The 23,216-nt window shown below is 46.9% G+C and overlaps 1 protein-coding gene and 1 non-coding gene across 6 annotated transcripts in view; both read right to left on the bottom strand.

Moving 5' to 3' along the window:
• Window positions 1-23,216, bottom strand: part of LARGE1 (LARGE xylosyl- and glucuronyltransferase 1) — a 486,966-nt gene that overhangs the window by 307,567 nt on the left and 156,183 nt on the right. The gene's annotated exons all lie outside the window — the stretch shown is intronic.
• Window positions 10,490-10,627, bottom strand: LOC141570297 (small nucleolar RNA SNORA76). Its single transcript, XR_012494302.1, has one exon. It is a non-coding gene; the product is annotated as a small nucleolar RNA SNORA76 (small nucleolar RNA).

The raw sequence follows: 23,216 nt of genomic DNA on the forward strand, positions 1-23,216 counted from the left end.
GACAAATATAGTGTGATGTTACGTATATGAGGTACTGAGCACAGGCAAATTCGTAGAAATAGGAAGTAAAATAGATGCTAACGGGTTGGGGGAGGGGAAGTGGACAGTTACTGGTTAATGGGTACAGAGCTTCTATTTGAGGTGATGAAACAGCTCTGGAGATGGATAGTCGGGATGATTATATAACTTTGTGAATGTACCTCGTGCCACGAAGGTGTACACTTATAAATGGTTAAAATGCTAAAGTTCATGTCATGCATATTTTGGGACAAGCCTCAACCCAAACACATGCTGTTGGGGACGTGTTATCAATATCGGGACCTAATGAATTTTGGGAGGGGGGTTTCTTGGTGACGTAGCGGCTGGTTACATGACATGTGGAATGTTAGAAAAGAGCTCTCATTGGTGAGATAAGGTTTTCAAGAAATGTGGACAGGCTAAAATATTTCAGAGATACTCTCCACCTTTTCATGAAGACTGAAAATCTGGTGAGACTGGAATCCCCATTCTTAGGGATGGTGTCTGAGGGGTGACCCCTAAGTAGTCTTGTTTCCAGTCACTGTTTGGATAGACTTCTGTTTGCCTGGTGCCAGCTACGAGGGTGATAGCACTGGTCCCTGTAACACTGCCATGTGTGCCTCTCATGAGCCTGCCTGCAAGATGGTGGCCAGAGCGTGAGAAAGGACAGGAGACAGAGACGTCATTGATATTTTTACAGCTGTTTGAATCACGTGGTGACCGCCAACTAAGGAACGCAGTGAGCTGGTGGTGGGAAGCTAACCCTCTTCCACCTCAAACCTTTTGGTCACTGCTGTTACCTACAAAATCAACTAAGCTTTATGCATGACCCAAATATTTTAGGTAAATTCAGAGAGGGAAGGAGGAAGGGGAAGAAGGGAAGGAGAGGGGGAGGGGGAGAGAAAGAGGATGAGAATGAATTAGGTTGTCCCTCCAGGTCTCCACCAACTATAGAAGTTTACACTTCACCTTATCTCAGAAATGGATAGCTGTTGTCTTTGCATGGCTGGCACTGACTTTGGAGACAGTCAAGAAATCAGAGTTTGGGATTTTCATTGCAGAGTAAGACAAACAGATTAAATAAATGCTTACTGGGCATCTTCTGTGGATGGGTACTCTCTCCAGACTGTATCCCAATCCCAGCTATTTCAGTCAACTGAATTCTTTGTGCCTTTTATCCAGTTTAGCAAAAATCACCTTGTCCCATAATGTAGTGACCAGACAGCTGTAGTGATTTTTCTTAACAACCAATGGCTGCCTGATGCAGGAGAGGAAGGGATCACACATCCTAGTATAATTTCACAACACTTTGCCCTAACATTTTCTTATGAACATTTCCAAGGACACCTAAAGGTGAATTTTACAGTGAACATACATATCCCTATACCTACTTTCTACCATTAACAACTTATCGTATCTGCTTTGTCTCATCTATCTGTCCTTCTATTCATCTATCAACCCACGTTTTTTCTTCTCTTTAATGCATTTCAAAGCAGTAAGTTAGTCATCAGCACATCACCCCCTGGGTACTTTAGTATGTAAACCACTAACTAGGTAGGGTCAGAAAAAGGTGTATACGATGAAATGCACAGACCGTTGCAGGAGTTGTGACAAATCATACGCCTGCACAGTAAGCCCTCACTTAACATCGTCCAAAGGTCTTGGAAGCTGCCACTTTAAGCAAAATGACATATAACAAAACCAGTTTTACAAGCTAACTGATATAAACAAGAGTGAAATTCCAGTGGTGTATTTCTGCTCACAAAAACATCACCGTATTTCTAAATAAAGACTCAGAACACTTCTAATATTAAGCATTGAAATAAATGTGAACCATCCAACCATTTAAGAAAGATTTCTCAAAACAAGTAAGGTAGTTCCTTTCTAACCGGCTTATGCCAGTTCTGGGTTGTGTTGGCCAGAGCCTATCCTGGCAGCTCAGGGCACCAGGTGAGACCAACCCTAGACAGGACATTCCATGGCAGGGCTGCTCACACACCCGCACACTCTCTCAGACTGGGACAACTTACGATACATCAAATCACCTGACATGCACATCTTTCGGATGTGGGAGGAGACCGGGAGTCTCTGGAGAAAGCCTGTGCAGACATGGGGAGAACATGCAAACTACACACAGACAGTGGCCCCAGCTGGGAATTGACTTTTTAAATTTCATCAATGTTATAACAAAACAATGTTATTGGAGGACCACTTGTATAACCCAATCCCTTTGAAGATACAGAACATTTTAGGGTGATGATGTGATTCATTCAAACCCCTTCCCATTCAATCTCCACCTGCACTCCCCATAGGCAACCACTTTCCAGATTTATTTCCATGATACATTGATTCTTCCTGGACAAAAATGTGATCTATTAGGAGTCACAAGTATACACTCTTTTGGGTAAGCTATTCGCAGCGTAACATTTTGGTGATTCATCCATGTGGTAGCATGTATCAGGTGTCTGTTTCTTTTTATTGCTCCATGAATATAATACACCATGGTATTACTATGTCACAATTTATTTATCCTTTCTCTTATTGATGAACACCGGCCGGTTTTCAGTTTTGGCAATGACGACAATTGGAACTGAAGAATCGGAATGTAGGTGTCTGTTTAGTTTTATGAGAAACTGTCAGACTTCTTTGCAAAGCGGATGAACCCTTTCATTCTCCCACCAATAACGTGTGGAATTACAGTTGTGTCACCTCCTTGCCAACATCTGATGGTGTTCAGTCTTCTTAATGTTAGCCCTTTCTGTGGGTTTGTGATGGCATCTCATTAGGGTTCTTCCTGCTTTCCTGTGAGGTCCCAGAACACTGTTTAGAATTCTATTTTGATTTGCTTATGGTGTTCTTTGGTGTGTCTCATTGTATGGCTTTTTGAGTGGGTGCTCTAAATATTGCATTATACCTGCATAATTTACCAACAGCTACCGGGGCTGACATTTGAACAATTTGACTGAATTGCAGAAACCTTTGCAACCCACCCTTTACCCTCCCCCATTTCCCACAGGATTGTTTTACTATTTCTCCTGCATACGTGGACGGCCATGTCAGACATTTTCCAGATGCCTTTCCATCTAGGACCCCGATTGTGAAACTTAGTTCCCACCAAGCCCGCACACCCGTGTGAGATTCAAGAAGCAAAAATGAACATCAGGAGCTGGAATACCTCTTCTTTTGCTTCTCCTCTTTCCTGGCAAACACGAGCAAGGGGCATTTGTTTCTTTCCGAGGCATCTGTAGTTAGATCCCTGACTCTAATCCTGGACTTCAGGAATATCAACAAAGATGGCGGCTGTTCTGAAGACACAGCTCCCAGCAGACGCGGTGCGGCCCTTACAGGAGGAACCGTCCCAAGGGCTTCTTACTCACAGTTTTCTCGGTGGTCTGGTTCTGTGTGGCTCAGAGAACTGCTCCTTGCAGCTCAGCCTGGAGCCTGGGCCTCTAGCTTCTCCTAGAATCCTGCAAGCTACGGAATAATAACAATGAATCTTTTTCTGTTTAAATTCACACATTCTCTTGTCGGTCACTGAGCTCTAATACATATAGTCCCATAGCTAATTATTAGCAGAGCTGGGATCAAAACCCAGACCTGTTCTTTCTTCTACAGAGTGCTGCCAGGGTCTCCCTCTCGACAGTGTTCTTCAAAAGAGGAAGAGTTGAAAGTTCCATATCCTATTTTAAAGACATGCACTGGGAATAAAATGTTTGCATTTCTTTGTCATTCCCTTTGCCCACTTTCGCACACACGCCGTTATCTTTAGCTGGGTTGGTTAAAACACTGCTCAGGAATCAGACACTGTGGGTACTTACTTCCCAGGCAGCAAGATGGTGACAGCAGTGAGTCTATTTTTCTGCTGTGGAACTGCTGTTGGAGCTGAACTGATCAAGACGTCTGTTTCTTAAAAAATTAAACTCACCCAGTAAATAGAAAAGGATGTAATCTGCAGTGGCGTCTCACACTTACCCGCATGCAGACAAACCCTGGACTTGGGACCCAAAGATCTGGCAATTTCAGCTCAGCTGCATTTGAGCACAGGCACCTCTTTTGAGTGCCCACTGCTCCAGCCCAGTTGGCTTCCTTGCTAAACATATGATAAACATATATTTTGGTCTTTGTCCCCAGTTCCTAGCCCGCTGCTCCTAAAACCTTTGCAATCTCTGGAATAATAAGAGTGTCTTGTATATGCTAATGAGACGACCGGTGGCTGCAACACCTAAACAGCTTCAGGATGGGAACTGTCACCAGAAAGACCAAGGCACGGTTAGAGGGTTAAAACTTTCAGCCCCACCCCCACGCCTGACCTCCAGGGAGGGGAGAGACTGGAGATTAAGCTAAGCACCAATGGCAATGCCTACGTACTGAAGTCTGCTTAATACCCCCTCAATAATAGGGTCCAGACAGTTTCCAGGTTGAGGAACATATCACAGTCCCGGGAGGACAGCATACGCCAAGGGGGCACGGGCATAACCCCTGCCCGCACCATACCTTGCCCTGTGTATCTCTGCCATTTGGTTGTTTCAGACTTGCACCCTTTCTAATACACCAGTGCTGTAAGCAAAGCACTTTCCTGAGTCCCAGAGAAGGGGACTGGGGGAACCACTTGTATTTAGAGCCAGTTGGTCAGAAGGACAGGTGGCAACCTGGGGCTGTGACCACAGTCTGAAGTGGGGACACTCTTGTGAGACCTCAACCTGTAGGATTTATACTAACTGGGTAGTTAGTGTCAGAATTGAACCGAATTGTAGGCTACCCAGTTGGTGTCCAGAGAATGGGAGAATTGGTGCGGGGGGAAAACAAAAGAAAACAAAAACATACATTTGGTGTCAGAAGGGTTGGAAGTAAAAACTGAACAGACTTGCTGTTTCTCAAATAAGACGGCCCCTTCCTGCCACGAGTCCTTTGCATTTGCAACTTGCTCTGGTGGGGAGTCTGCATCCTTTTGATACCTGTGCGCTGTGTACCCTCACTTCACTCCAGAGTCTACTCAAAAAACCTTCTCTAACATCTGGGATACCCTGATTTACTTTTCTTCCCACAGCACTTACATGATTCAGTCTTATATGCCTGTTTCTTCACTGAATATCCCCCCAGGAAATTTTCCACTTCAGTATTCCTAGTACCTAGAATGACTGGCACACAGAAGCTCTATAAATATTTGGGGAGTGCATGGATGCCTGTCTAGATGCCGAATGGGGACCCAAGGTCCTCATCTATAAAACTGAGGTCACCATACTGACCTTGAACAACCATCATAAATATTAACTGAGAGCAGTAATGTGAAAAGCCATGACAAGGAAAACATGTGCCTGACATGCAGTGGACATAAAAAAAACTGATGCTAAGAAAAGCCGTTTTTCACATTCTAAAGTCTTTGAAATCAGGAATGCTCCGGCAATAACTGGCTCCAATAAGTGGAAGCAGTAGCTGCCACTGTTAGCACACTCACGAATTTGCAGAATGCGTGTCAGCGGCTTCTGTGAAAATGCTGGAGATAATGGAAGGGATCGCGCTTTTAGCCATGAACCAAATGGTTGTGGGAAGCGCTGGAGGAGGTGGAGAATCAAAGGTGTTAGTAGCAAGGTTTCTGAAAGAGGAGCCAGGGGTAGGCAGGCTCCACAGAGCTGCCAGGGGGCCTTGAGAGTCTTCTTTGCAGGATTCTTATAAGCAATCTGGTGCTCAGAAGGGTGACACCATGTAGAAAACACAGACGGTGATGACACTGAGTAGAGAAGGGATTCTGAAGAGTGAGGCTCGTCGTGAAGAAGCTTTGGGACTACCCGAACCAATATTATTTGCTGGTATTTTTCCTTCATATGTAAGCAGTAAACCCATCTAATTAGGTCTAAAAGCGTTGTTTCAATAAGTATAAGAGATTCAAAGGGATAGGAAAGCACTGTGTCGTAGCTTAATGAAAAGCCCTTATTAATTTCTTGGCTTTATATAAAATAACAGTGCATCTTACAATTGGCAGCATTAAGATTAAGTGAAACAGGGAATTTGTTCGGGGGAAAAAAAAATTGGGAAGAAGACTCCGAAGTACCCTTGACCCCAAATATTTCTCTACTGGTTCATCCACTGACTTAACTATCTTGTATTTAATTCCCACGTCTGTTTTCAGGCCTGACTTGCATTGCAGGTTCCCCGGGGGGGAAAAAAGAAAGAGAGAAAAAGAAACAAATCTATGTGTTTCTCAAGGACAGTGATCTCTGGAAGGACTGTCCTGGAAACACAGCATCAGTGCCTTCTGGGAACTTGTTAGAAATGTACCTTCTTAGGCCTCCCAGACCTACTAAACCAAAAACTGGGGCGGGGCGTGGAGTTGTACAGCCCTGCAGCGGATTCCGAGGCACACGGGAGTACGAGAAGCACTGCTCCAGGGAAAACACCTGCATCATACACATCCGCTTCATCACTCAAATTTACTCCCTGAAGTGTAACTAAAATGTCCTGGAAATTCATCGTGTACTAGGCACTGTGCTCGAGACCGACTGCTGACACACAGTCTAAAGAAGAGGACGAGGTACAAATGACTGAATTAAAATAAAAAACAGAATGACATGAGGGTGGGCGGCGGTGCCAATGCGACACTCTGTTTAAGAGATGGCAGACTGATTCTGATTCAAGAGTCCTGGTGGGCTGCTTGGAGGAGGTGGCCATGGAGCTGGTTCTTGTAGGGTAGGAAGGATTTGGACAGGCTTTCTAAGACAGAGGAATCCGACATTCACACTAAGGAACTAGGGCAAGCAAAGGGCACAAGTAGATTCAGAGCCCCATCAGCACAAAGGCCTGTCACTAAGAACCTGATCAACTCAACACTCCGCCCCTTTTAAGTTCTCACCAGGGATTCGACTTATGGCAAGGGCTGCCAAGTTGCCATCCCATATCTCTCCTCCCATTTCTGTGTAGGAACAGAACCCTGCTTACACTCAGGGCAGCAAAGCATCCCGAGGAAAGACTAGACCTGACAGCCCCTAGGGCAGCCAAGCGTGGCGGTGGGACTTGAGAAAAGCCACAGAGAGGCAGTTTGCCCGCTGAGTCATGTGCCCATTCTGGATTTCCTGCTTCTTCTTGGCTGCTGGCCACAACAAGGACGTTGACGCCATGTTGGACGTGGAGGTGCGTCGGCCGAGAGGTGAGGTTGGCAGAGATGACAGGATTCTGGGGAACTGAATGACACCCTCAAACCACCTCGACACCCCATGCTGCCAACGTCCTGACTTCCTGGATGTGGGAAAGACAAATTTCCTTCCGGTTTAAGCCATCCTGTCAAATACTGCTGAGCCTAACTGTAACGGAAACACTGCTCATTTCCATCGGTCTCTTTTTCATCTGCAGAAGTCCAGGCTGTGTCTTCCTTCTCCTTGACTGAACACCTTTGACCCCACCCATTTTCCTCTCCATCCACTGCCATTCTTCTTGAGAACACAATCACAGGCCCACCTGACCCTGCCCAAAGCAGGGCATTGTTCCCAAGCCTCTTCACCCACACCCCCCATGGTGCCTGCCGTCCCCTCTGCACCCTCACTCAATGAGGGACCCAGGTACCAACCACCTCTATATCACCTGGGAGCCTGTCAGAAAAGCAGACCCGCAGGCCCACCCCAGGCTTACAAATCACAGTCCGCATTTGCTCGAGATCCCAGCACATTTGTAAGCCCACCAGTTTGAGAGACTCTGCTGTCCACGTCATCGTCCTCACTCGCAGCTGCTCACCTCCAGACCACACACTAGGAAATCCATTCACTAGCTACGCCCTCTTGCCCCTCCTGTCTTCCCAGGTCTCTGGCTCCTTGCCCATCTTTCCTACAACTTTAAAAGCAATTGCACTTGCTACTCACTCTTGCCTGAACGAAGTAATTATTTCCACACTTCCCTGCTTTTGTTTTATTTTCCCCTCCGCCAGGAATACCCTTCAAAACTCTTGACTACCTGTGGACGTCCCACTCAGCCTTCATTGCACACTGCCAGTTCAGATGCCACCTCCAGACCATAAACATTTGGGGGCAGGGAAGGGGACTCCCCCATCAGCAAGATGGTAAGCAACTTCTCTCTGGCTCAGTTTCTCCCTCTGTGAAACTCAGATTATAATGGGCCCTACATTTCAGTGGGCAGTTCTAAGAAGTCAAGAAGATGGTAAAACTAAAGCACTTGGAACAATGCTTGGCACATAATAACCACTTAATAAACTCTAGACCGCACAGCAAGACCTGGCAGGGGAGTACACACAGAGTTGGTACTCAGTGTACGTTTACTGAATCCAACTTGCTGTTTCCGCATTGACTTCTGTGCCTTAATTTTTCCTGGGCTCATGAGTCCACCACATCGATGCTTCTGGACAGCCCAGGAAAAAACGCTGGAATCCAGCCCCCAACAGGGACATTATTCAGATGAAAGAATATTTTCCGTAGCCATCCCCGTCTTCAGAGCCTCACCAAGAAATAGAAAAGAAAAGCAATATAAATGTTAATAGGAAATTGTCTATTTGCTTTCACTTAGGCTAATGTATCACAGCACAAGAAAGAGGGAATTAAGACAGCTTGAAGGGACAGGAAAACACAGAACCTGACACGCTGAAACCCAGAGGGCTACCGTTCCCTGGAGGACATGCGATGCCAGGCCAACACGGCTGTGTGGAAATCAGGACAGAGAGCTCCCCCTTGAGATGTCTCCACAGTGGGAGGCACAGTTCCTGCCTTCGTCTCCGTTTTCCTGGGCATCCATCAATCAGTGCTGAATGATATACAGCCCTGGGTCGACACGGTAGGGACGGGAAGGCGACTCCAGTGTGCTCCCCGTCCCCAAGGGTGACCGGGACAGGCAGATAAATAAGCCTACAATTACAATACTGGGTTTGATGATGCTACAAAGCAAGAGAGGGGGCAGCTGACCAGATCAATGGGCAGGAGAGGAAGGATGTCCAAGGAAGTCTTCATACAGAGAAGACTGAGACGAAGTTCTGAAGGGTGAATAGGAATTAGCTGGACAATGAAGGCAGGAAAAGGTGTCCCAGGCAGCAAGAATGCTAGACACAGAGACCGGGGAACTACACTGGGATAGACTGAATAATGGTCCCCCAAAGATGTCCACGTGCTAATTCCTAGAATTTGTGACTGTTACATTAATGGCAAAAGGGAATTTGTAGGTATGATCAAAGATCCTGAGATGGGGAGATTATCTTGGATTATCTGGCTGGGCCCAATGTCATAACAAGATCCTTATAAGAGACACGCAGGAAGAGTCAGCATCAGAGGAAAAGCAGGTGCGATGACGGAAGCAGAGACTGAAGTGATGCGCTTCGCAGATGGAGGAAGGGGCCACAAGCCCAGGAATACAGGCAACCCCTAGAAGTTGAAAACACACAAGGAAGTCCATCCTGCTCTCAGAGCCCCCAGAAGGAACCAGCCCTGCTGACACCCTGACATTAGCCCTGAGAGCCAGACATTGGACTTCTGACCTCTACACGTTCAAAACAATAAATCTGTGTTATCTTCAGCAACTGAGTTTGTGGTCATCTGTTACAGCAGCAACAGGAAACTAATACACAGGTGTTGTGTGAGGTGCATTTTCAAGAATGTGAAAGAAAACAGAAACAAACTAAGAAGGCAGCCGAATCATGAAAGGATTTGTGCACCAGCCGGAATGTCCATTTCATCAACATGGAACCGCTGCTAAAGGGTAGTAAGCAGAGGGGTGACATAAGATTGTCCCTGCAAACACAGTGAATTACCAAGTTTTTAATCTTAAATCTTAGAAATGACCACATGTCTAATTCCCCATTTTATGGACTCTCATTTCTTTTACCATTGACTATAATGACTTTCTGAAAAGAAGGAATAACCTACTGAAGTATGTTAACTCTGTTTGCGGCCCTCCAAATTCCATTCTAATGTTTTCAAAGATACATTACCTGTATTTGTAGACCCTACCTTGAACCTACCGGTATTTGTAGGTTCAAGTGTGCATGTGAGGACAGCTGTATTGTACTGGAAATTGGGAGTTTGTCCCCAAATCCTGGCCAGATGATTGCTACATGCCTAGAAAAGGCCACATTCAAATGAATGCTGTCCCCACTCCTCATCCCTCCACGCTCGCCCCCAGGAAGGGGAAGGCAACCATCACTTATGCAGCGCTCACTAGGGGCCAAAAGCTTTGTGAACAGTCCCTTATTGAGTCCCCCGAGGATCCTTCTGGGGTGCCAGGAGAGCCCCAAGTCTCCAATGACCTAGCCCCATTATTCCCAGAGTGCTGCAAGGCACAGGGGCCATCCGAAAACCCAGGTAGAGAAGCCATCTGCCCACGTGTCCACAGACTTCCACCCCATCTCTGTCTACCCACAGAACGGCCTTTAAACACCCAAATCCAGCGGCCTCCAGGCTCCTTGCCCGTCCTGCACACCACGTGCACCACATCCTGCCCCCTCAGACCTCCTCTTCAGAGCCTCTGCCAGCCATGCCCTTTTGCTGACTGTCACTTGCTGCCAAAGGAATGGCTTAGGTGGCATTTAAGCAGCTCTGGATATGAACAAGCTGGGTTTGCTCTGGCACTGCCACCAGACCCCTGAGGCCACAGGCCAGGCACTGCAGTGGTTCCAAGGCAGTGCCTTGGCAGTGGCTGAAGCAGGGGACCCACAGGGAGGGGTGCTCAGCAGACTCAGGAACTGATTTCACATTTCTCTAGCCTTCCTTGGATCTCGGTTAAAATAATGGACTGTTGCTTTCACCATCGCTCAACTCTCTCCCAAATGGGACCGCCCACAAGTTGAAAGCCATGCGTCTGACCTGCCCCACGGCCACTGAGGGCTCTGTGGTATTCAAACACCAAAAACGCCGGACAACGTTGGGCACGTGTGGACTTTTGGATTTGGAGCTATTTGAAACAGCACTGCTAATGAACCCGACCGGCCCCGCTCTATCCCACCACCCCCCTTTTCTTTGGGAATCTGTATTTGGGAACAGTACATTCCTAAAATTAGAACCCCTGAGTTAAAGGGTATGCACAATTTATAGTTCTTGTAATGAACTGGCAGTTTACTCTCCAGAAAGAGCGACGTTGGTGTCGCCAGCAATTCCGATCCAACAGCCACCAACTGAGTGTACACTTTCCCTCATCCCTTTTCAGTATCACACAATGCTCAGTCAGCCCCAAGTGACTGGTGAGGAAAGTGAAGTCATGTAAAGGAATGCCACTGGGCCGAGGCAAGACAGGAAGTTTGAGACAGGACAGGAAGACGAATCTACGTCCTGGAATCTTCCAGGTCTATTGTATCTGCTGAATTACTCAGATCTTTTGAGTTACCCCACAAGCTGACAACAGCTTTCATTTATTAAAGAGAACCATTGGCCGGTTCTGGACTGGGTACTTTATTATACACACGACCACATCCATCCGAGTCAATGAGGCAATCATATGCTAATGCTGCTGATGGAGACTCCACCTACCTGCCCCTGGATGCTGAGTATGTGTGAGGCCTTGTGCAAAGCCCTGTACATTCACATATTCACTCTAAAACTCTAGACACGAGGCATTAATATGCCCAGTTCTAGATGAAACAAATGAAGCTCATCAAAGTGACTTCCCTCAAGAGCGCCAGGGATTATAAATGGAAAATACACCCATCAATAAACGGATCTGAACACAGGGCTGTCTCTGAAACCTAAGGATTTAATCGCAATGCTAGACTGCCCCCTGACAGGTAACAACATCAGGTGGGCAGCCAGGAAGAAGGTTTCTAAGGAAGATGGTGAGAAAATCAGGGATGAGCCCACATCCCGGCACAGGCCTCCTGCAAACACCTCCAGAGGCTAAGAGGGGCATTCTCATCAGAGGCCGGGAGAGACAGTGGAGGCGCCCTCTCAGGGGTCCCCTCTGCGGTACAGAGGTGGGAGCAGAAACATGTGAGCTCCTAGAAAGCAGAAGGAGCTCAGTATAAGGGGAAGAGCATCAGGTTGGAACAGAAGCCACCAGTTCAAGACCCAACCCTACCAATAACTCAATGGGTGACCTGGGGTAAGTCAGTTTGGGCCTCACGAAGACTGATAAATTATTAAACAAATAATGTGATGTAATTTCAGACCCCACTCTGAAGGGGGCAGGGGAGATTCTAGTAAAGACTGAACAGCTTGAAAGAAAGGAAGTGATTCACCAAATCAAGACAAGATACGCAGGTCTCAGATCACTTGCACAACTAACCTGCCCTCTTAGAAGTTCTTTCCCTCAACGTGGTTAGACAGAACGCTGCGCACTGGCCCTTGTCTGCCCTAAGGCAGCTACCATCACAGATGCTTCCAGCACCCACACCAGCATTCAGCCCGGTACTACTGCAGATTCGAAGCAGCCTGGTAAAGAAACCATGACCTCCATCATCAAGTAAGAATGCTATCATCTCCAGGAGATCCAGAACTGGCACACGAGACCAATTCCAGCTGAATGCGGTTATGCCTAATAAAGAAAAGGGAGGGAGAAGGTTAGGGGAGGAAGCCACACCGCATCCCTTCCTCATTGTCCTGACCCTGGCTGGAGGTGCCTTTTCCTTGTCATCCTCTGCCAATTACTAAAGGGAGACCTCCTGGGACCCCACGTGCCCTCTGGCACAATCAGCCTGAACGCTTCTCTATGCGTCCATCAGTGAAATATAGGGAGTGCCCAGGTGAGTAGGAAAAGCATTCAAGCTCCATAAAACAAAAGTCAAGTTTGGCTTGCCAGACACGCTCTTCTCATTGTAACTTAGAAAGTTTCCAGGTGTTCCCAGCTGGAAATGGTTAGAGGGTTCCTCTTGCTAGGGTTTATGGCCACATTTGCAGCACACAACCGACACGTTCCAGGCACATATGCATTATGGCCCCCCTTGCTCTGGCTTGCCCACCAACCTGAGTCCCTGCTCCCAGTTCTTTGGAATCAAAGGAACTTTTTTAAAACCTCAAGCTGCTTTGGGAATTAAAGGGTCAATCTGTAAATTCCATATTTGGCCCTGTCTACCTGCAAAGACACAAAAAAGTCTGGGGGGAAGTGAAAGAAGAGGGTTTTGTTTCTCTTTTTAGTTTCCACATGGAGCTGCCTCCCACTAGCCACCCACACCCCCCAAGTGGCTGATGTCACTATTGTGATTTTAGTAGTACCGTGCGGACCCTGGGGACAAGTGCCCCCCTAAAAATCAACAACACTGAGCACACGTGAGAAAGCCAGAGCGAGAAAGGAGGGAAGCAACGTGTGCTTGGCTCTGGAAGCGTCTGCAGACTCACCAAGCAGAGACCAAATGGACAGGTGTGCACATGCCAGATGGGCTGAGCAGGTGTTTTAGGTGCCGAGAGTCTGAGCTGCTGAGAGTGATGAGGCCCCAAATATTGCCCCCTAACATCCTTAGACTCTTGGTCACATCCTAGGATGAAGGGCTCAGGATTCATCAACTACATGGTCTGGAGGAAAAAAAAAATGATTTAACGGAGCCTGGCACTGTCTGGTGAACCGCCCCCACAAACTGAGAAGTGGCTGACAGTGGAGCTGCCATTTACAAAGGAATCTAATGAGCATTACTGTGCGCCAGGCACCGAGTCTGTCTACCGGACAGGAGGTGCTGGTGCTGGTGAGGGTGGACGCGGACACCCGGTGAAGGCTCCAGCCCGAACCTGTTTCACTCGGCCGAGCCAGGATTCCCTGCCATGGGCCACACCGTCACCCCCACATGACAGCACACACCTTCTGAATCACTGCAGTTCTTCAGGTGACTGTCACTGTAATAGGTTGCTAGGGCTGCCATAAAGTACCACACATTGGGAGACTTAAACACTAGAAATTAATGTTGTCACAGCATTGGAGAGTGGATGGCCCAGGTCAACGTGTCAGCAGGGTTGGTTTCTTCTGAGGCCTCTCTCCTTGGCTTGCAAAGAACTGGCTTCACACGGTCTTTCCTCTGTGTGTCTGTGTTCTAATCTCGTCTTAGAAGGACACCAGTCACACTGGATTGGGGCCCACCCATATGACCTCATTTTACCTTAATCACCTCTTTAAAGTCCCTCTCTCCAAATACAGTCACATTCTGAGGCCCTGGGGGTTAGGACTTCACCCTGCACATTTCGATGGGGATGCAATTCAACATATAACAGTCATTACCATCTTTATACCACTAGGGACCATGAGACACGCAGGAAGGTTCAGTAGCTTACGAGAGGGTCACAGATCAAATAGAGTGGCCCGGGGACTTGTACCCAGTCTCTCTAACTCTACCCCAAGCAGCTGTCGTCACTGAGAATGCTAAGACTGCTCTAGGGTGAAAACTGCTTCTTGTTCAGCCAGTAACTGCTCACCATCATAATTCATTCTTCCTGATCCAGCGCTGTCCAGAGCTACCTGTGCTCCATTGCAATGTACTAATTTAAAAACAAACCTTCATTGCAGGCCATTCAACTGTGGGTGACAACAACTTTCAGGGAGCCCCCATTTGATTGACTCCTGCTCTCCAAACTGGATCTGATGCTTCCTAAGCGTCTCTCGACGGTGCCCAGTGGGAAACCTTGCACATGGTAGTTTCCTGAGGAACACAGGGATGTATGTACGAATGCATGGAGCGCTCCAGGTAACCTCAAAAGACCCTTCCCAGTCTTAAGTTCCATGATTCTGCTCTAGGAGGTGACACTGGGACTGCCGCTGGAGGGCTGAGGACTGCATCAGACCCAAACCAGTACTTTTTTTTCTCTATAGCGTATCAGCCTCCCACCCAGCCAGCGTGTCAGGGCTACGTCTCCCAGGGAAACGACGCAGTGATAAGAAACGGCCATTGAGAATAATGGCCTCTGACCAGGTACAGAATGATGGAAAGCCCTGGGACCAATTAAACTTTCCCCTTAGAATTAATCTCAACACGACTTTGATGTACTCTCCTCTCTTGCCAGACAGACCCTTGCTAGGTGGAAAAAAAGAAGAAAAAGTTCACTGTCATTATCTAACTCCACTGTCCCTGCTATTCTATACTCCTACTAGGAAAGTGCCATTGTCATTGCACAAATGTCTGTGTGACTAGCTCTACGAGCAAAGGATTAGCATGGGCAGATTCTAAAGCAGCAGAAGACCATCGCTCAGGACAGCATGGTGTTTACAGGTAATTTAAGGGGATACGAAACATTCAAGAATGCACAATAATGTAACGCATATTGTATTAATACACGCTAAGGCTTTGAGGAAGACCCAGTAACCAGTGTAGGGCTGGGATTTTAAATAAAGGCTTCTCCGAAGAGAAGAGACTGTGAATTGATGAATCAAATAGGAGACGAAAGCTGGAAACCTTGGCCTTGTTCCTGAAAAATAGCTCGGTCCGGGTCTCATGGACATGAACTGGCAGTTGTACTCACAGGTGTATCATAAATATTTGTCCCTGGTGACAATGACAGCTACTCATTTACAGGCACCTAAACTGCCTAGCCTCGTGGCTCATTTGTTTTGGGCTCGTTCTCGAAATCTTCCCTTTATGAACCTCTCCATCTTGAGAGCAGAATCACATCACTTGAGGGATGAGATTTACTAAGCAGCTCAGAGCTTCACTTCATTCTGTTTTCTTATAATTAATCAGTTCTATTTAAAAAGGAGGAGGGGGACAGATATATCTACAGACCAGGGAAATGGATACAGCTTAGAAAACAATTATATATAACAGTCCCAGGAGGTCTAGATGATCATTAAAGAAATGGATAGAGTTGGTTATCAAAAAGGTTCCAGCTGCCCCTGCATCCCCCACATCAGATAAAGAAAAATTAGTGCTATTTCCACTTCTGGAACCACATTAAAATGTACCCCAAATAGCCTTTCACGAAGAATCTCCCCACCTCTAGTTTATAAATACAAGGCCATCTCTGGCTGCTGTAATAGAAGCACACGGGTCACAGTCTGGGGTCCATGACTGTGGTCGTCGACGCTGTATGTTTAAACGCACCTGCCCGCACACACAGTGGGCACAACAAAGCAGGCTGCCATTCGAGTTAATCTGGCAGCTCCTTAACTGTCTCCTTGGTGGTTCTCTTTTAGGCTTTCTTATCCCCCCTCAGGTGTAAGTTTCTTAAGTCTTAAATGGTCAGTCCGTGTATTTGGTTACTCCTCTTTGATATTCAGCATTGAAAAATGAGTCCCCACCAACCATTTCCAGCAACATGGATGGACCTAGAGGGTATTACGCTAAGTAAAACAAAGTCAGACAGGGAAAGACAAATATCGTAATCTCACTTATACATATGTGGAGTCTAGAGAACAGAGTGGACGAACACACGAAACACAGACTCAGCTACACAGAACAGATGGGTGGTTGCCAGAGGAGAGGGAGGTGGGGGAACTGGGGGAAAAGGGTGAGGGATTAAGAAGTTCAAACTGGTAGTTATAAAATAGTCATAGAGATGTAAATACAGCATAGGGAATATAGGCAATACTATTTAATAACTATGTGTAGTGTCAGGTGGGTGCTAGATTAACAGGGGGATCACTTTGTAAATTATGTAACTGTCTAACTACTATATTGTACACCTGAAACTAATACAAACACTGAATGTCAACTGTAATTGAACGTTTTTTAAAATAATTCAAAACATGAAAAAAAATAAAATGCAGATCAAACGTTCAAAAAACAAAGGAGCCCCCACCAGTCAGCAATACTGGACCAGATCAGCTTGCATTCTGTCCTATCACGGGGGTGATAAACAGGCCAGAAATGGTCTCCCTACTCCATCACATGATGGCATAACTCCAATGAAAATGAAAAAGTCGGTCTTCGCCTGGAAAAATTGGAGAGCTGGCTCTGGAATCGTCAATACGGCTTCCAATCTTGGCTGGTCTGCTGTGCACCACGCTCCCTCAGCAAACCTGTGGCCTCACCTATAAACTGGGATGAAGAATTCTACCTCTTTGTAGGATTAAATGAGCGAAGTCAACATTGAGATAAAAGACACCACACACACACACAATAGACTGGAGACAAAGGCACGTAATAACTGATCTAACCACGTAAATGTTCCATTAGGCACTAAGATATAAATTTACCTGAGTCACAGACCAATCAAAGAAAGGAAAACCAAAATAAAGTGGCAGAATAATCTGCAGTGTCCAGGTAAAACACGTGACATCGTCCCATATTGCCACCCGACCTGTCCTCGCATAGGCCGGTTTGCGCCGTGGTCTCGCTGGCTCCAGCTCCTTCTCCAATAACCAACTGCACACACATCTCTGCCCCAAGCAACCCTCATTCTGGCCTCGTCGGCACCCTGAACTCCCACTGAAGCCACTTCACGTTATGGAAGGGTGCAGGGGGACGGCCAGTGTGCACTGAACGCACGCCTCTGAAGACGCAGAGGTGGCACGAGTGATGTGCAGGGGGACGGCCAGTGTGCACTGAACGCACGCCTCTGAAGACGCAGAGGTGGCATGAGTGACGGCTCTTTTGGATGATCCTCTCAGGAGGGGCAGGAGGGAAGGGTAGGAGGGCATCAGCCAGTCCTCGTGGAGTTTGGGCTCATTAACCCTTCACTTAGACCGAAAAAGTGAGGCTCCAACAAGTTAATGAGCTCGTGCAGCATCGCCCGGTTTGCCCCCTACTTTAGAAAGGGGAACTCAGCTCTGAAGGTGTCTGAGCCCCGCCCCCCATTTCACTCCAGGCTGTCCTCTGGCATTCAAGTCACAGGCAGCTTCCTGTCACGTCCTTGACAGGCTTCCTGCCTGGAGGACCCGTCTGCAAGCCATGGAGAGACATGAGGAGGGTAGCAACACGAGAGGAAAGAGCCTACATGGGAAGCAGGAAGACCTGAAGTCAAGCTCCACTGAAGGAAACCCTTGAGCTTCTCTTCTCTTTGTCTTTCGCATGAGAAGCTTGGGCCAGAAAGAATCAGTATTAAGGCTGTTCCTCCGAAATCCTCCTCTTACATAATCGGAAACTGAGGTCTAGAGAAAAGCAAGCAGTTCTAGGAGGTCCCTCAGCAAGTTCCTGGTCAGGTCAGGATGAGAACCCAGGGTACCCACCTACCTATCACCCAGGGCTTTCCCACGTCTTAACATTAACAGGAGACATGTCACCACCACCATCGGGGTCCTCTTCTCCTAGTCCCACTGTCCCTGGCGGCACCCCAGATTCCTGCCATCCTGCTTCTTTCAGTTAATGTTCATAAGGGCAGGTTGCTAACCAGATATTGGGGTAACACCTGGACAACTAGCCAGTCTCCAAGTGGCCTCCCCGGCTGGCTGTGCTCACGTCGCCCATGCTGCACGCAGCCCTTTTTCTGTCTGGGCTGCAAAGCAGACATTCTTCGAGAACTCCTCCACTGTCTAGAGTAGCGGTTCCCAGACTTAAGTGGGCGTCAGAGTCACCTTGAGGGCCGGCTGTAATGTCAGAACGCTGGGCCCCATGTCTCCAAAGCATCTGCAGTGCTAAGTCTGAAGTGGAGCCCAGGAATTTGTATTTCAAACAAGTTCCCAGTTCAGAAATTCTCTCTCTCTCTCTCCCAAAATCCCCGATCCAGGGACATGTAGCAAGAACTGGAAATCAGACCCCCACCTACAACTCCAGCTGCCTCCAGCACACCAGGCGAACGCTGCTACTTTTCAGACACAGCTCAGATCTCTTGTGTGATCACAGACAGATGTCACTGAGCAAAGCACGCCCGCTCCCATGCTGTGGCTCCCAGCTGACAGTGGTTTTCCTCTCACTGTTCTAAAGCCAACACTACGAAGTCTCTCTAAGGAGTTGCAAACCATCCGCAATTTATTTAATTTTCAGTTAATTCTCCATCACTAACTTCTAATTCCATTTTCATGTTTCCCTCTAGATAAATTGTTCCAATTCTTTGCACAATCTCCACTCAAATCTCCACCTCACTCCATATGCTTGCGTAGCAGAAACACAGGTAGCCCTCACTTTGTGAAACAGAAGCAAACCTGCAGCTCCATCTTCATAAAGTCACTCCTATGTCCTAGTGTTGCCAGATTTAAGAAATAAAAATACAGTACAGCCAGTCAGACGCGAATTTCAGATGAACAACTAATTTTTTTTTTTTAGTATAAGTATGTCCCATGCAATATATGGACAGACTTATACTAAAAATTGTTAGCTGCTTCTCTGAAATTCTAATTTAACAAAGCGTCTTGCATTTTATCTCGCAATGCTACTACACCAGTGCACTCATTCAAAACAAATATATGTTGAGCCTCTGCTATGTGTTACTTGCTACAAATACAAGCCATACAGGCAAGGGGTACACTGTGAATGTTTAAGAACTGACTGTTGGAGAGAAGATGCTTTTTAGTGTTTGTTTATGCTTGGAGTTCCTGCAATCGTCTTGCAAATATGAGGAGACCCAAAGACCTGCAGACGTGCTCATTCAGAGCACCAACAATGAGCCACGGAACCAACAATGGAGCCACGGAACCAATGGTAACAACCACCTACCTCCAAGAGCTCATATACTAACACAAATATACTCTCGTTTGTTTAAGCCACTGTTCGTTTTTCTGTTACTAGCACCCAAATGGTTCCCAACCGATACACAATAGATACTGCTCTTAGCTATGTATCTTATATTCTGCCTCTCCAGGTAGACCAAAAGTTGTGTCTGTTTGGTGGTCATGTTGGTGAGTCTCTTCTTTCCTCCCCTCCTTCTCTTCCTTCCCTCATTCCCTCCCTCCCTCCTAGTGTGCCATTTATTTATTCTATCGTAACATTCAATGGTGCAGTACTCTAGAGCTACAGTGAGATATCACAATTAGTGCCTCTGACTGACTCTCTGAGCGTCAATCACCATGTTTTCCACCAAGGGCCTCTTTTGGAAGTGTGTTGTAAGGCTGCTCTCAGCCACGACCACGAAGCAAGGGCTTTTCTCCTTCCTTTCTAAGGGAAGGCCCCAGACCCTCTCCAGACTCAGCTCTTCTCCTCACCTACTCAGTACTTCCTTGAGGTCAGGTTACAGCCCTGTCAAATCCAAAAAAGCCAACGAGGAGCCCTTGAGGACCAATACATTTGCTCTAGGATATTCAAGTACCCACAGTGGGTGTGACAGGTGTGCTCTTGGCCAGAGGTTATCTGAGAAGGCTGTTGACCCCACAGACGCTTCTTTTGCAAGCAATCCCAGGCACTAATGTCTGGACTTCAGAAACCAACTGGCATTTCTTTTTCTCTCTGGTGCAACCAATGAAAAAGGAAACTTCATAACGTGAAGGATGAAGAATACCAAGACCATACATGGAACCACGGAACCAACCATTTCTTGACGTTTCTTTCAAACGTATTTCTCCAAAGTCACGTTGTCTCAAAGAGCCAGGCTGCCCGTCTCCATCCCAGCCCTGCTGGGTCTCTCCACTGCATTCACCACGAATTGCCACCTCTGAGAGATCCTTTTATTGGAAATCACTCTGCTTTTATTCCTTCTATCTCAGCTCTAAAGATTTTTCGCTTTCGAATCTCCAAGCTCCTACAATATTTTGTGATATAAGCCATTTGAAAAGGAGGCTCAGTGACAACACAACAGTGTTGACAACCTTTTCTGTCTCACTGCTGACAATTCTAGGTACTCGCTATACTTTTCCTCCAGTCAAGCCAAATGTGCTGTTATTTGTCAGCTCAGTCTCTCATTAGCATATTGACTGTGCCCAGAGAGCAAATGTCAATACCTTGAGGTATCAATCCAACAGGCAGATCACAGCAGAGGCCCACTTCCTGCTCTGAGGACCCCTGGCTACGTGTGGTCCATCAGAACCACAGCTGGCCCACCAGAAGACAACACAGTGGCTCTGATGCTGGGGAGAAATCTAAGACAGTGACCAATTTATGAGGGGACTGAGGTTGGACAAATGGGAAGGCACAGAATGAGGCTAAAATAATAAACAGACAGGAGGCTTTTTAGAGGAAATCTGTTCACACTGAGGATAATTAATTAATGTGTTGACTGGACTCCCAGAGGCAATCACAGAAGCTGAAGCACGATTATTTTTAAAAGACTTAAGTTCTTATATGGTGGAAGCAACAGAAGTCAACAAACAGCTGGCTGGTCACACGGCCAATAGGCTGATGATGCCTTTCCATCCTGACCTACAATTATTTTACTGAGAATGAAGTGAATACCCCACCCCAACCCCAAGTCACCGTCATTTATCGCTCCAACGCAGCCTGGGATTGTACCATTTGGAGGGAAACACCGTATTTCTGAAGGTCCTAACTGGTCCTTCATTGCTGTGTGTCCCACCTGGCCTGTGCACTCCCCTCTACTGATTACACCGGCCAGGGATTCCTGATCCAAGACGGCAGCTGGGAGCTTCAACCAGCAGTGCTGAGTCAATCATATTTGTTCTCAGGGAAATTTTAAATACGGCACACACAAAGAGAAGTTCTCATTGACGGGAGGTACCTGAGCTGGCAGTCACAGAGTTGGGACTGATGGACCCTACTGGGTTGTGCAAAGGAAGAAAGAACAGAGAAAGCTGGACAGGAGGAGGGAGAGAAGAACTCAGCTGATGAAGGAAGAGAGGCAGAGAAGGAGACAGTGTGTGAGGCAGGGGAGCGAGAGAGAGGAAGACAACAAGAAAGTCAGAGGAAAAGAAATGGAGAGACGGAGACAGGAGACAGAGAACTATAGAGACCCTATGGCTTCCCACATCCCGAAGAAAAAGCCTAGATTCCAAACTGTGCAGGTAAAACCTGAGATGTGCTTCCTGTTCCTGGGTTTTGGGCATGTACCTATGTCTCATAAATAACACAACCATCCCTTTTTTTCAAACTTGAGCAGATCTGTATGTCTTGCAACTAAAATATGCAGGATTAGAACTTGTATCAACATGAAACACTCCTCTTGAACTAAATACAAAGTTACTGTCCTTTTAAAGTCAAAACATGCTTTCATTCAACAACATTTACTAAACACCTTCTATGTCACTGACCTTGTACCTAGTGCTAGGTTAGAGAAACGAACAAATGCAGCTGGGACCCAGCCACAAAGTGCAGGAAACAGAAGGGAGAGGTCCAAGCACATACAAACATGAGAGTCTGGGAAGTGCTATTTATAACAAATGTTAACAAGCTGGCACGTGAACCAGAGCTTCTGCCACGCAGGGGACAGGTGGGTGCTGGTCAAGAAAGATATCTTGGAAGAAGCAACATCCTAACTAAATCCCAACACCAACCAAGAATCAGCTGGGTAAAGAGGAGAGACAGGCATTGTAGGCAGCCGGGCTCCATGGTATGATGGAGCTGACTCCGGGCTCCTACTGGTGGGAGCACTGACACCACAGCCATGGGCCACAACTGCATATCAGGCCTTATTTAAAAATTATTCTTCTATTTTCGAAGAGTTGGTAGAGTAGCCCAGACCTGAAGGACCAAGGCCCAGAGGCTGGAGAAGATGGTTTGTGGTTCCACCAGGTTGGAATGTAGAATGTCAGAGAAAGAACTGACCAGAGATAAGCCTGCAAACGTGGACAGGGGCCCCCTGAACAGATCCTTGTGGGCCACGAGAAGTTTAGGCTGTTCCAAGCCACTGGGGTGGCAGAGAACGGAAGTTTTAAGTAAACGAGTGAAATGATTGGTTGGCGTGATCTGGCTGCAAAACAGAAGTCGGTTGCTAAGAAAAGCTGGGGCAACTGAAGCGAGAAGGCTGCTAGAAGGAGAACAGCCTGGTCCTGGAAAGCCATCCCCAGGCAGAGCACTAGAGCCTGCTCTGGGAGAGATATTCTTGGGTCCCCAGTGTCTATGTGAGTTCTGGGGAAGGGAAAGGAAACCAGAAATTCAGAGCATTAAAAGCAAAGCAAATCTTCTTGATGGGAAAACAAAACAACAGGGCAGAAGGGAGTGGGCTTCAGCAGCGTGGTGCCAACTAAACAGTGTAACAACTGGGCTTTATGATTAACAACCACTCATATGATTAAATAAGATTATCTAAGTAAATGTGACTTTGGAATCAGGAGTCGAGGGGAAAGGGGACTGAACTTAGCGTGGCTATCCAGCTGTGTGACCCTGGGCAAGTCGCTTAGCCACAGCAAAACATTCATTACTTCTGAATTTCAATGGTCTCATTTGTAGAATGTGATGAAAATACCTATTTTCTCAGGTTTACTATGAAAACTGAAAATCTGAATATGCAAGTGTCATAAAAGTACCACGCTTGGTGATCATGGGGGACAGCTATCGATTCACATAATTTGGGGGATTCCCCACTCCACGTTGCAGATGAATTAGGGGAAAG

The sequence above is a fragment of the Rhinolophus sinicus genome, linkage group LG02, assembly GCF_036562045.2.
Source record: "Rhinolophus sinicus isolate RSC01 linkage group LG02, ASM3656204v1, whole genome shotgun sequence".
Classification (NCBI taxonomy): domain Eukaryota; kingdom Metazoa; phylum Chordata; class Mammalia; order Chiroptera; family Rhinolophidae; genus Rhinolophus; species Rhinolophus sinicus.